Below are 9,900 nucleotides of genomic sequence, written 5' to 3' on the forward strand. Positions count from 1 at the left end.
GTACAGGCTTCCTATTTGCTGCTGGATCCCACTAAGCTCTTATCCTTGGTGAAGAACCCCAGGCAAATTTAATAAGAGTCTGTTTTGCCCCCTTTATCTCTTCTTGCTCACTTCTGATAATGTCACATGCTCCTGCGGTTTGCCTCGGAATTAGCTGGCTTTTTGTAGCAGCACCAGTTTTCAATAATTCTCCTACCTGTATGTGAAGCACACATGAATGTTACCATTTTTCATGATGCAGGGATTAGAGAATTGGTGTTAAGAATTTTGCTCACAGCATTCCTGTTCCCTCTCCTTTTTTTATCATGCAAAAATTGTTTGGTGCTATACTTGTGATATCTCATGAAGTTTGGACCGAAAGTAACAATAGCAAAATATTAAGAATTTTGTGGCTACAGGCTACAATCATCAATATTTCTTCTACAACTCCCTCTTATTAATACACATTATTTCCAATACACATTGACACAATACTGTCATTTTTGAACATAAGCATCAAAATTCAGCAGCAAGATAATTTGCAAGCTTGAGATTTTGAAAGTAAAATTCAAGCTTACACTAAAGAGAGTAGGAAAAACCACTGGGCTCGTTCATTCGTTTAGTCGTGTCCGACTCTTCGTGACCCCATGGACCAGAGCACGCCAGGTCCTCCTATCTTCCACTGCCTCCCGTAGTTGTGTCAGTTTCATGTTGATTGCTTCGCAGACAATGTCCAGTGTTCCTTTTATCTCTTGACTCCCTACTTTAACACTGCAATCCCCTATAACGAGAAGAACATCTTTCTTTGGTGTCAGTTCTAGAATGTGTTGTAAGTCTTCATAGAATTGATCAATTTCAGCCTCTTCAGCATTGGTGGTACTTTCATAAGATACTTATTGGTGATACTTACATAAGATTTGACTAAGTGCTTGTTGAGGCTGTGAGTTTGTTCTACATGGGGCTAATACCTGGATTCAGACCTGACGATGTTTTTCACTTACTAGGGCAAGGAACTTCCTTCCACATTCCTGATGCTGTTCTTTCCTGTCAGTCAAAAGAAGGAATTTCCAAGTATTGTGTTTCTTACCCTTTAACCAAGGAATAGGGAACCTATAGCAGTTTAATTGTTGGACACCAATTCAAACCGCTTTCTGCCAACTTACATCACTGTGAGAGATGGCAGTTATAGTATTTCATCAACATCCAAGGCCTCAGGGTCCCCATCTTGTGGGATTTCTGCTCCTTTTCTCCCCTCACTATTTCAGATGCTCATCTCTCTTCCCCCCACCCCCAGTTTTTCTTTTTTGTTGAGACATTTGTGTTGTTTTGTACTATGCATTCTGATAAAAAATAAGTCACGACAAGAATCACGTGATCAGACTCCCAAAAGATTTTATCTACAACACTGTATTTTGGATAACCTGAAGTTTATGAAATATCAAAATGAATCTGTTGAGCACTATATTATGTGATGGGAAGCAAGCAAAGGAACAGGTATGGAATGATAAATCCAAATCTATGTATAACTCTCAATTACACAAAAATATTTCCCCTTCCTGTTTTCTATCTGTAGCAGTCTTAGAATAGATCTGCTCTAAATATCCCCAAACCTCTTCAATGTAACTCATGGGGCACAGGAAAGAACTTCAAGGGCAAACAAAAACTGGATCTGCTGGTTGATGTTCTTCAAAATCAGAACAGGTGTGTTTCATTTTTAAGCCCATTTACTGGTTCCCCAAAACCTACATTGAGAACTAAATCCAACTGTCAGTCCTAATTAGAACAAACCCATTAAATCAACAGGTCACTGGTAAATCAAGATTTATGCAAATCTCACTGATTCAACAGGTCTGTTCTGGTTAGGGATAACAATGAGATTCCATCCAAAGCTCACCTCTTTAAAATTTCAATATTAAAAACAAATTAAATGCTTTCCTTAATTTACTGAGCCCTTTCTGGTTCCCCCAAAGGCGTATGAAGGGAATGAGGAGAAAGGTCAGGGAGACTTTGGTCAGTAAATATGCTTCTGGCTTAGAATTCTTCCTCTAATGTATCAACAAAATATTAGGAAACTTCAGAAAATGAGAACTGTTTTCTTTAGTTACACTGGATTCTCAAAGGGCTGCCTTTGAAAAAAGGTAATGAGGAGGGGCTACCAGACACTGAGCAGAGGAACAAAGACACCTTTATGGAAAGGACAGACCTATAAATTCTTTTGCTGGCAATGCTGATTAGATCAGTGCTTAATTACTAAAGAGAGAAAATCTGAGACTTTCATCTCTGTGGAAGATGTGCCTTTTCTGTTACCTTTGAGTTTTTTAGCTATAAGCATGTGCACTGCCATGGAATGTTACCATTATGCGGGGGTCAAGAAAAGTTGTTCTGCATACACTCAAAGTACCTGTTATTTCTTGTGCAGTATTTCAACAACTGATCTGGGGTTAGTCAGATACTGTTGTGCTTTAGCGTTCTGCCAATGTAAAATGGGATCAGTGGTCTTTAAATAAATACAATTTAGTACAGTATATGAGCTGCCATGCCACTGCAATAATGCAGTCAAGACTGCTCATGACCTGAGTCTGATCCTGACAAGCTCATAGCCTGCTCAAGATTGATTCAGCCTTCCATGCTTCTGATGTCATTAAATAGGGTACCTGGTTTGCAGAGGGGTACAGTGCACAATTAAATAAACTAAATCATCCAGAGAGTGCTTTTAAGTGCTATAAGGTAGTATATAAGCAGCACACTTTGCTTTGCGTTTTTATATATTTCATATTCTTCTCTCTTTTCTGTCCCTTCTATATTTTACGTTCCCATTTAACTACTTGAATAATTTTAAGTTTAGACTGTGTTGACCACAGCTTTGACCAGTGACAGTGCTACTGCGTTATCAAGCTCCTCACACAGCCATACCAAGACATGCATGATTTTACATTTTAACTCTGAAATGTTGGAAACATTGATAAATCACCTTTTGCCACAATATGTAAAACTATCCTCAGTGTATAACTACTGTGTCATAAGGTTCTCTCTATACACTGTACAGAAAAGTCACTTGGGAAAGATTCAGTTTCTGCTTGTATCTATCACTAATTGAGAAAATTCCCATCTTTGTTTAAGAAACACTGGAAATTTGGGATCAACTTCAGTCTCAAATATAGAAGGGAACATACTAAGCTTTAGGAATGCAGGTCTTATATCAACTAACTTTAAGGTGTTTCTGTGATTATGGAATATCAAATAGTTCATTTTTATTTTAATATTCAAATACAAATGCAAGCCAATATTAAAGAAATAATTTCCTTTATCATATTTTTTGGAAAAAAAACTGGAGGCAGGGAGGCCAAATGGAATAAAAGGAAGCAAAAATATGACACACTTTTCCAGCCACACTCATTGTCACCTATGTTATACTCATTTAGCAGGGGTAGTCTTCGCTCTGCTCCATGCTTGCTGTTGTCTCCACACAAAGGGCAGTCCAAAGAGGAGACAGTTTGCTACATGAACTTATAAAATCCAAATTTTCTCTTTTGGAGCTAAGTGAAAAGACTCTGGAATACCTAATTAGGACTTATGCACGAGCATGAATTCAATGAATTCATGTACTGTGCAGACTCTTTGCTGCCCATTTGTTCTTCCCTTAATATAAAAGAAGCCAGGAAGCTAAAATCAGCCCATTATATACATCTAATGGGAAAAACTCTGTTGGCATAGTAAAACTGGCAGAAATCAGATCTGGGCACCAGAAATAATTAATTTAGATGAACTGAAAGTTCCCTATCCCATCTTTCAGGTTCCAATGTCAGGGAAGCCTTTGGGGGATTCAGGATCGGTGGAGGGGGGAGCCTTTAATAGTTAAAAATTGCTGCTGGAGGCATCAGCACCACCAGTGACAATCTGGAGGCACTTTTTTTTTACTCCTAAAGACTCCCCGCTTCCCCAAGGCAAAAGGGAGCCCTAGGGAGCCTTGGAACCTGAAAGAGAAGGATAGGAAACTTTCACATCATTTAAATTGATTATTTCCACTGCCTGGATCCAGTTTATGCCAACATAGCTATGTCAACAGAACTTTGCCCATTATGTATTAACTGAAAAGTATAATCAATGACTTCCAAACAATCCAGGATTTGGAAGACCTTGTGATTTTATATTTTGGCTATATAACTATAGTTTCCTAACTTGAATATAGTGAACAGCTAGTTATTTGCAGCATTCGGGTGTATTTTCTTGTTCCGACAAAGGAAAAAGAGAAAAAAATCAAACAAATACCAGGGTTAACAAAAAAGTAAACAGTTACCAAAAGATGGTAAACAAAACCAATTCCAAAAATAGCTTCAATGTAACAAGGCACGACACTCAATTTAAAAATCTCCTCCACACAATCACTAAGGAAAAGTCTATCTGAAGAGAAAGGTCTTTGTCTGCTTGCAGCTCCTGTGAGAGGGAGTTCCACAGTCTTGAATGTAGTGACGGAGAAGGCCTTGTGTTCTCACCAAAAGTACCTGTAAAGATGGTGGGACTAAGAGAAAGGCTTCCCCAGATGATCTTAACACCTGGGTGGGACCATAAAGAGAAACACGGTCTTTGAGATAACTTAGACCAAAACCTTTTAGGATTTTATAGGTTAAAACCAACACTTTAAATTGTGTGTGGCAGGCAGTGGAGGTCATGTGACTTGTAACCACCCCCAGCTAATAGTCTGGCTGCAGTGTTCTGGACCCACAGAAGTTTCCAAACATTTCCCAACTGGCAGACCCACACAGAGCACATTATAGGAATTCAGCCAGAATGTAGCTAAGGCATATATCATTGTGGCCAAATGAGACCTCTCCAGGAATGAGCACAGAAGAGTAAGTAGGGCTTTGATAAGAGCCCTACTCTTCTTTGGGCAACAGCCTCGTGACACAGTGGTTAAACTGCTGTATTGCAGCCAAAACTGTGCTCACAACCCAGGGTTCAATCCTATGTAGCCGGCTCAAGGATGATTCAGTCTTCAGTCCTTCGGAGGTTGGTAAAATGAGTACCCAGCTCGCTGGGAGGCAATGAATAACTTGCATAATTAACTTGTAAGCTGCCCCAAGAGTGCTTTAAACACTATGAGGTGGTATATAAACAGCACACTGTTTTTGCTTTGATTAAAGTGATCAGTGATTTGGAATCACTATAACCAGCAGCTAAAGATACAACATTCTTAAAGTAGAACTGTATTCCTTGCAGACTCCCACTGACTACCTACATTATTTCAGTCAACACTGTAACCTATTATACTTGTCCAAGGATTATCACCATTTATATTCTGAGCCTTAAAACAACTAAAATTATCGTAAGATGATATCCTTGAACTACATAAACTACAGCTTTTGCTAATGCTAGGGTATTCCCTATCTGCATGGGGTCAGTTTCCAGAACACAAAACACATGATGAGTACAATGACTTTCAGTTGTATTCTAGAAAGAAACCAAGGTGTTCGTTATTATTGTTTAAGGACAAAAGCCAAAAAGACCTTCTTCATGCTCAGTTAATATAAGCTTTCAGATAGACGGAGCATCTTGACTATGATCACAGTGCATTAAATTTAAACAGCAATGGCATGAACAGGTGTTCTTTATGGCTGTGTCACATCTGTGTAAATAAATATTCTTGTTCAAGTATCTAGAGATATACTATTAAGGCTCTTGTTTGGGATGAATTTTAACAGCACTACTTCATAAAGCAATTTGTGGATTGTTTGTTTGTTCAGTCGTTTAGTCGTGTCCGACTCTTCATGACCCCATGGACCAGAGCACGCCAGGCCCTCCTATCCTCCACCGCCTCCCGGAGTTGTGTCAAATTCATGTTGGTTGCTTCGATGACACTGTCCAACCATCTCATCCTCGGTCGTCCCCTCTTCTCCTCTTGCCTTCACACTTTCCCAACATCAAAGTCTTTTCCAAGGAGTTTTCTCTTCTCATGAAATGGCCAAAGTACTGGAGCCTCAGCTTCAGGATCTGTCCTTCCAATGAGCACTCGGGGTTGATTTCCTTTGGAATTGATAGGTTTGTTCTCTTTGCAGTCCAGGGAACTCTCAAGAGTCTCCTCCAGCACCACAATTCAAAGGCATCAATTCTTCGGCGGTCAGCTTTCTTTATGGTCCAGCTCTCACTTCCATATAACACTACAGGAAAAACCATAGCTTTGACTATTCGGACTTTTGTTGGCAAGGTGATGTCTCCGCTTTTTAAGATGCTGTCAAGGTTTGTCATTGCTTGCGTCCCAAGAAGCAGGCGTCTTTTAATTTCGGGGCTGCTGTCTCCATCTGCAGTGATCATGGAGCCCAAGAAAGTAAAATCTGTCACTGCCTCCATATCTTTGTGGATGAGCTACCAGATTTCGCCAACATAATTCCTTGCAATGTTGAAATAAACAGTGCTTAAACTGTTTCTACTTTCTGCAACTGCGCTTTCTCACTATTCTGTACTTTCGTTATTTTTATTGAATTTTAAATTAACCTTTGTGAGCCATTCTAACAACTGCTAGTTACTTTAAATAACATAGTAGTTTTTAAGAACAAGCAGGCAAGCCTCCCCCCCTTCCATTTCTTAATTCCCTATGTCTTATCATCTTGGACTTTTCCATGCTGTTTGATATTGTTTGTTTTACATTGTATTTGTAAGCTGCCCAGAGTATATTAATTGAATCTAGATGGGCAGGATAAACAGTGAAAAATAAATAAATAAATAAATAAATAAATAAATAAATAAATAAATAAATAAATAAATAGTAGCATAATAAACGTACCTATATTACCCTTTTTACCCTGTACAGGTAAAGGTTCCCCTTGACAATTTTTGTCCAGTCGTGTTCGACTCTAGGGGGCGGTGCTCATCCCCGTTTCCAAGACACAGACCCAGCGTTTTGTCCGAAGACAATCTTCCGTGGTCACGTGGCCAGTGCGACTTAGACACAGAACGCTGTTACCTTCCCACCAAGGTGGTACCTATTTATCTACTTGCACTTACATGCTTTCAAACAGCTAGGTTGGCGGGAGCTGGGACAAGCGATGGGCGCTCACTCTGTCGCGTGGATTCAATCTTACGACTGCTGGTCTTCTGACCCTGCAGCACAGGCTTCTGCGGTTTAGCCCGCAGCACCACCACGTCCCACTCACCCTCTAGTAAAGGCATTAAGTCCCACTTTCACATTTAACAGCAAAAACTAATAGCTAGCCAAAAAACAAAATACAATTCACTAGTGACTTATAACAAACTGGACAATGTAGAATTACAAAGATTTAAATATTTTTACATTGCATTATCTTAAAATGAGTCAATTACTAAGTCTTACCTAAGTGATCTTACTTAGTGTTGTTACTAGAGATGGGGGTATTTGTATTCTTATACGAATACCTCCTCACAGGTGGAGATAACGAGACTCCACCCCTCTGGGTCTGGACTGTCCACTCAACGTCTGCTGCTGCTGCAGTCTCCATGCTCCCTTCCTATCACTCTGGAGCTTGTGGTCGATTAGCCACTCCTGGCAGGAGGTGGAACGACGAGCCTCTCTGCCAGGTCGAAGAGTGGCTGGCTGACTGGGCACTCAGGAGCAATAGGAAGGGATTGCAAAGCCCACGGCGGCAGCAGATGGTGAGTGGACAGTCCGGCCCCAGGGGGCCGTACCCTCATTATGTACACCTGTGAATACCCCCATGTCTAGTTGTCACCAAACCCTTAACAGAAACAGAGGTAAGTTGAACAGGTCATCATATTAAATAGAATCTGAATCAGCTTGTCAACACTTTTTCTGTAATCTGACAGATAGTGAAACCAACATCTTGGGGAATGTATATGTAGATCCACCCAAAGAACACATAACTAAAGCAGTGGACTTTCAAACACAGAATACTTGGAAATTAAGGAAAGTGCAGGGGTTTCCACTCTGGTCTGAAAAAAGGGGGAGCATAACATATGAAAAGGAGCAGAAGTAGTCATAAAAATTAGGAAACTCTAAGGAACTGAACAACTTTTTTTTTGACATTTTGGGAGTTAAGCGAGCAGCACATGAAGTCTTATTAAAGGAGCCTACTTTCCAGAACTACTTTGTAACAACCAACCTCTTTTCCTCACCTTCTGAAATTTAGGACTATGGTCTTTCACAACCAGCAAGAAAATTTCCTTTTAGGTCTCCATGACAACATTTTTAGAAACTTTTAGACACAAACTTTTTGTTAGTCTCAAACTAACAGAGAAAAAAATTAAGGGAGCTAAAAGTGAGAGAAAACAACAGAAGAAAAGCACACAGCTTTTTGCCTCTCTTAAAACCGAGGCTATCTATACCTTGGCTGGCAGGACCTCCTTTTTATGTTTTGTTGAAACAAACAAACATCCTCCAATCCCAATCAATTAACCTGAGAAACACAAAGTGGAAATGGGCTCCATGGGAAAAAGAAGAAACTTAACAGCAAGTCTGGGCCAGTGATCCTGAGACCAAAGAACAACGAGGAGTAACCAATTCCCTGTTCTATTTATTAAAAAATAATATATATTTTTGCTTTCGCGTTGTTTCCATTTGTCATAACAAGAAGTCAACACCGCTCCTTCGAAAACCAAAAGTTCAAGTGTGAGAACCTTAACTTCCCAAAAGCTGGTTTGTTCCATAAAAGGCATCCGCAGATAAGTAGACAGACAGGATTTCCCACCCCATCCGAAAGAAGCGGCCTCCCAGAAGGTGTTCATTGCAGAGGGTTCTCTTCCCACAAGCCACAATTCAACTCACCACGATTTTTTTTTTTAAAAAGAGAGAGAATGAGAGTAAGGAAACAGAGAGAGGGCACCAGGCAAGACAAAGTTTCCCAGATAATCAATGCAAAAGCCAGCAAGGAGTGAAAATCGTTCTGAGTTTTGAAAATATATCATCACTACTACTACCAGTACTACAACAGTGCTACTGTCATTAATGTGGGAGTCTCAGCCTCTTGGCGGGCTACGAACCTGTGGGAGCAGTAGTCCTAAATAAATAAATAAATAAATAAAAAACAACAACTTCGTTAAGTTCTACCTTGAACACCCCCACCCTCCTTGCTCTGATCTTAACAGAAAGGCGCAGGAAGGCGGCCCCAGAGATTTACTCTGGCCACCACCTATCCCAAAGCCTCGTCTCTCCGAGTGGACCCACTCCTGAAATAAAGGCTCTGGCGTCGAACCGCCCCCCCCAGGCCACCTCGACGGGGACCGGAGTGTGGCGAGCGCCGAGGCCTAGTCGCCGACCGAGGAGGGGAAAAAAGGGGGGGCAGGAAGCGAGCCTGGCGGTGCCTCCGGCGCAGAGGCTCCATGTTCTGAAGAAGCACCCCGAGCCCCTTCCCGCCGCGGGCTGGGGACCCCGACCTCTAAACAAGCCGAGCTCCATTTAGCGCGCCCCCTCCGCCTCCGGAAGCGAAAGGAAGGGCGGCCCGCTTACCTCACTCCAGCGCGGCCGTCTCTCCGAGGAGGCTCGTCTGTTGCCTGTGAAGACTGAGCAGAGAACAAGATAGGCTGCTGACGGGAAAAGGGAGGCGGCGAAGGAAACCTAACACGGCCCGAGGTTTCCGCCTCCGTCACGGCCCGGGGAGGAAAAAGAGAGAGACGAGCGCCTCAGAAAGAGAGCGTTTGTCGGAAAGGGGAAGCGGCGTCACAGCGCCCTGGCTGCAACAGGTCTTCCCAAACCGGAGGGAAGCGGGCCCCTTTTCGGCGCGCCCCTGCCGCCCCCAGAGAGCCCTCCCGGGGGGACTCTGCGTGAGAAGCGGTGGCGGGACAGCATGGGGCTCCTTCGCCTTCCGGAGCCTTTTTGTTCCCGTGCCTCCCCCCATGGGCCTGAATTGAATCAATGCTAAGGGATCGTAGACATCACAGAAAGCAAGAGTGCTCCAGGTGCATTCGGGGAAACGAAAATTATATCGTTTACTTGTT

At 42.0% G+C, this 9,900-nt stretch overlaps 1 protein-coding gene across 4 annotated transcripts in view; it reads right to left on the reverse strand.

Moving 5' to 3' along the window:
- Positions 1-9,683, reverse strand: part of TRAF6 (TNF receptor associated factor 6) — a 30,636-nt gene extending 20,953 nt beyond the window's left edge. Inside the window, exons 1-2 of one of the 4 annotated variants that reach the window (XM_072985954.2) lie at positions 9,413-9,683; positions 558-760 (exon numbers count right to left, since the gene is read on the reverse strand). The gene's annotated coding sequence lies outside the window, so the exon portion shown is untranslated. Of the gene's footprint in view, positions 1-557; positions 6,729-6,757; positions 6,986-9,412 lie in introns of those variants that run through there. The other 3 variants (XM_078383546.1, XM_020813840.3, XM_020813842.3) reach the window with 3 other exon arrangements.
- Positions 9,684-9,900: the final 217 nt, after the last annotated feature.

Source organism: Pogona vitticeps, chromosome 1, assembly GCF_051106095.1.
Source record: "Pogona vitticeps strain Pit_001003342236 chromosome 1, PviZW2.1, whole genome shotgun sequence".
Taxonomy (NCBI): domain Eukaryota; kingdom Metazoa; phylum Chordata; class Lepidosauria; order Squamata; family Agamidae; genus Pogona; species Pogona vitticeps.